The sequence below is a fragment of the Manis pentadactyla genome, chromosome 2 (assembly GCF_030020395.1).
Source record: "Manis pentadactyla isolate mManPen7 chromosome 2, mManPen7.hap1, whole genome shotgun sequence".
Classification (NCBI taxonomy): Eukaryota; Metazoa; Chordata; class Mammalia; order Pholidota; family Manidae; genus Manis; species Manis pentadactyla.
The window spans coordinates 203872458-203876391 of record NC_080020.1 but is presented as its reverse complement, the minus strand read 5'-3'; the positions used below and the strand labels follow the sequence as shown (position 1 = coordinate 203876391).

At 38.4% G+C, this 3934-nt stretch overlaps 1 non-coding gene across 1 annotated transcript; it reads right to left on the bottom strand.

Annotated features, from left to right (window-relative positions):
• Window positions 1-1932: 1932 nt before the first annotated feature.
• Window positions 1933-2039, bottom strand: LOC118932387 (U6 spliceosomal RNA). Its single transcript, XR_005032756.1, has one exon. It is a non-coding gene; the product is annotated as a U6 spliceosomal RNA (small nuclear RNA).
• Between the last annotated feature and the right edge of the window lie 1895 nt (window positions 2040-3934).

The following is a 3934-nucleotide window of genomic DNA, read 5'->3' as shown; positions in this document are numbered from 1 at the left end:
TTGGGTTTTGGTATTACGCTCTGTGGTTTTTGCAACTTGCTTTATTCACTGAACTTGTATTTCTAAGAACCAGGTATGTTTTTTACATAGTTGCATTCAATTATAACTAAATATTGTGTACATGTCACAATGATTTACCTGCTTACTTGTTAATGGATATTTTTTCCAGCTTTTTGCTACAATGGACAATACTGCCTTAAAGGGTCTTTTCCTTCCTTCCCTCCCTCCCTTATTTAAAAAAAGAAAACATTGAATGCTAATATCCTAGGCACTAAAAATGGGGGTTATAACAGTGGACAAATCAAAGATTTTTGTCCTTGTATCTTAGATTCTAGAGGATCAACAGCTAATCAGCAAGACAAGTGAAGTATGCAGTCTGTCATAAGATAATGCGAAGGTAAAAAAAATATAGCAGGGAAGAGAAAGTGGAAGTCTTGAGAAGCAGAGGAATTACAGTTTTGGAAAGAATACCAAGGAAGTACACACTGAGAGGTGCTCTTTGAGTGAAGACTGCAAGCAGTGAGCAAATGAGCCATGCAGGTGTTCAAGGAAGGAGAATTCTAGGCAGAGGGAACAGCAAATTCAAGGCAGGAGCATGGCTGGTGGCTCAAAAGCCTGCAAGGAGGCCAGTGTGGCTGCAAGAGTGTTCAGGAGAGACAGTGACCAGAGGTTAGGGCAGAAAAGTAGGGGGTGGAGGTGGCAGACCATGGTGGGCCAGATAAGACATGAGGACTTCGGACTCTTACTGTGAGTGACTTAGCATGTCACTCCCCTTCCATTTCTATCAGGATCTCTTTGGCTGCTGTGTTGAGAAAAGTCTGGAGGGGCTAGGAGAGAGGCAGGAAAACCAGATAGGAAGGAGGCTGTTCCAGGAATCCAGGTGTGATATGATGATTGCTTAGCCAAGGTATATGCTTTATCTCACTTATTTCTCTCAACAGCCCTTTAAGGTATATATATTACGCCCTCTTACCAGTGAGGAGTTGAAGCTCAAAGAGGCCCATTAGCTCTTCATCTAATCCTCTGCCACACAGCTCCTTCTGGGCAGAAAAGGACTTGACCTGTGTCTGACTTTGACTACTTTGCTACATTCCCAGAAATCATGCAGCAAAACTGTTTTGCCTAATTGAAAGCCCAAAGTACTAACAAGGGATCTTACAATGGACTAGATTATTTAAACCTAAAACTTTGCAAAAAGTGACATGTGGAGCATATCACCTCTCAGATACTCATATCTACCTAAGAAAGAGCTATTACTCCGAGGAAAAGTTAACTCAAAGCAAACAAAAGATACTATTAGAATTGTGGCAGCTACAATTTGTCTGCAGGCCCAGACTTCAAAGATTAAGCTATGATTACATGACTGTAATTAGATTCACAGAGGAGTATTTGTTCTTTTCTATTGACTAGGCTCAAACTTTCAGGAAGGACCTTGAAAATTTGTTGTTCTCCAGGTCCATTTTTTAATAATTGCCTACTGAAGGTAATTGCTGGTATAATGTTTAATCAATAGATTATAAACAAGATTTTGTGTTTAAGAACTTCAAAGGCTTCCACAGATCCTGGGGAGCCATTGGCACACGGTACATTGGGCAATGTGGTCTTTAGCTGTGGAATTTACGTGGTGTCCAAAGATTTAAAGCAGGAAGGAAACTCAAAATTACTTAGTTTACTACATTTATTTTTTTTAATTAAATTAAATTTATTTTTTATTATTATTTTGGTATCATTAATCTATAATCACATGAGGAACATTATGTTTACTAGGCTCCCTCCTTCACCAAGTCCCCCCAACAAACCCCATTTCAGTCTCTGTCCATCAGTGTAGTAAGATGCTGTAGAATCACTACTTGTCTTCTCTGTGTTGCACAGCCCTCCCCGTGCCCCCTCCCCCACATTATACATGCTAATCGTGATCCCCCTTTCTTTTTCAAAAATATGGAATGCTTCACGAATTCGCGTGTCATCCTTGCGCAGGGGCCATGCTAATCTTCTCTGTATCATTCCAATTTTAGTTTACGTGCTGCTGAAGTGAGCACCTACTACCTTTATTTTATAGAGGAAAAAAAATGAGGCAAAGAGAGGTTGTTTAAATTTATTCAGTGATCCAGAATTGAGCAAAGATATTTGTAGAGGTGCCCTAGTGTTTTTCAAGGAAAAGGTGTTCAGATATCAGATAGACATTTCTGTCTTACCACCTGGCTGTGCGACTTTGGGCATGTTACTTAACCTTCCTAAGCCTCAGTTTTCCATTAGTAAAAGCTGAGTAATAGCTACCTCTCTTCGGAGTAGGGAGAAATTACAAATATGTCAAAAGCTCCCAGGCAGTGTCTGGCACAAAAGTGCTGGCTGTAATTTGTATTCTTTTTTCAGTTCAACAGTCTTTTCAAGTCTGTTTTCTAAATTACTGACCTCCTAGTCGAAGTCCAAGGCAAATTTTAAGCCTCACCTACACTGATATAAACTGACTTTCACCTATCTCAGTAACTTACTCATTCAGATACTTACTTTAGACACCATAGTCATGTAATGATGTATTTTATGAAGGGCCTAGGTCTCCAAGGAAAAGAGAGAAAGGTGGCTGGTATTGGTTATACTTTTTTTTATTTGAGCTATAATTGACATACAATATTCATTATATTATATATTTGTATACATTATACAATGGCCACCACAATAAATCTAGTTACTGTCTGTCATCTTACGAAGTTAATGCAATATTATTGACTATATTCCTCATTATACATTACATCCCCAATACTTACTTATTTTATAGCTGAAAGATTATACTAATCCCTTCACCCATTCTCTAACCCCAACTTTCCCCTCTGTCAGCCTCCAATCTATTCTGTGTCTGAGTCTGGGGTAATTTTTGTATTTTTTAGATTCCACATGTAAGTGAAATCATATGATACTTATCTTTCTCTGACTTATTTCACTTAGCATAATATCCTCTAGGTTCATCCATTTTGTCACAAATGACAAGATTTCACTTTTCTTATGGCTGAGTAATATTTCATTGTCTACATATATTGTCTTCTTTATATTATATATTATCTTCAACCATTCATCTATCAGTGGACACCTAGGTTGTTTTCCTGTCTTGGCTATTGTAAATAATGCTACAATGAACATAATGGTGGATATATCTTTTTGAATTAGTGTTTTTGTTTTCTTCAGATAGATACCTAGTAGTGGAATTGCAAGGTTATATGGCTGCTATTTTAAATTTTTTTTGAGAAACCGCCATACTGTTTTCCATAGTGGCTGTACCATTTTACATTCCCACCAACAGTACGTATGGGCTCCCTTTTAGAGCATCTCCACTTTAGAGCATCTCCGTGAAAGAAATACAGAGGTAATAACTTTTCTCATAAAGAAATTATGTGATTTCCCATTTTCAAGGGGCTGAAATCTCACATGTACACCCAGCAAGGATCTTTTCCCTCAATGCTATAAGTATATGGAGTGTCTTGTTCTTTCTAAATGGGTTTTTAGTGTGTGGTAGGGCATTTGATTGCAGTAGACTAGCCACACTTTGGGTACTAGAATGAGAAATTATCGATTTCACAAGTTTGAAGTACACTTATCAAGGCTTCACGGTGAAAATGACTCCTTGTTCTAACATCTGCCTTCAGAAGTACCGTTGTCAGAACAAAGCATAATCATAGTAGGGGATGCATTTGAATGATCTGTTGAGATCACACAGTGCTGTTGGAGGAAGACTGAAGAGTACCTAGGGAGAACACTTTGTCTTTTCTACTTTTAAAAAAGGTGCTGCTGAGTTCAGTCAGCTATAGCTCAGCTAAAGCCTCACTAGATATTCCTTGGTGGGGGTGCTATGATTTAAGGACAAGAGACAGCTTTCTAGATGTAATTTTCCAAGTAACCAAGCTCTTAGGTATTGGCACTCCCTAACTAAACCCCCAAGAAT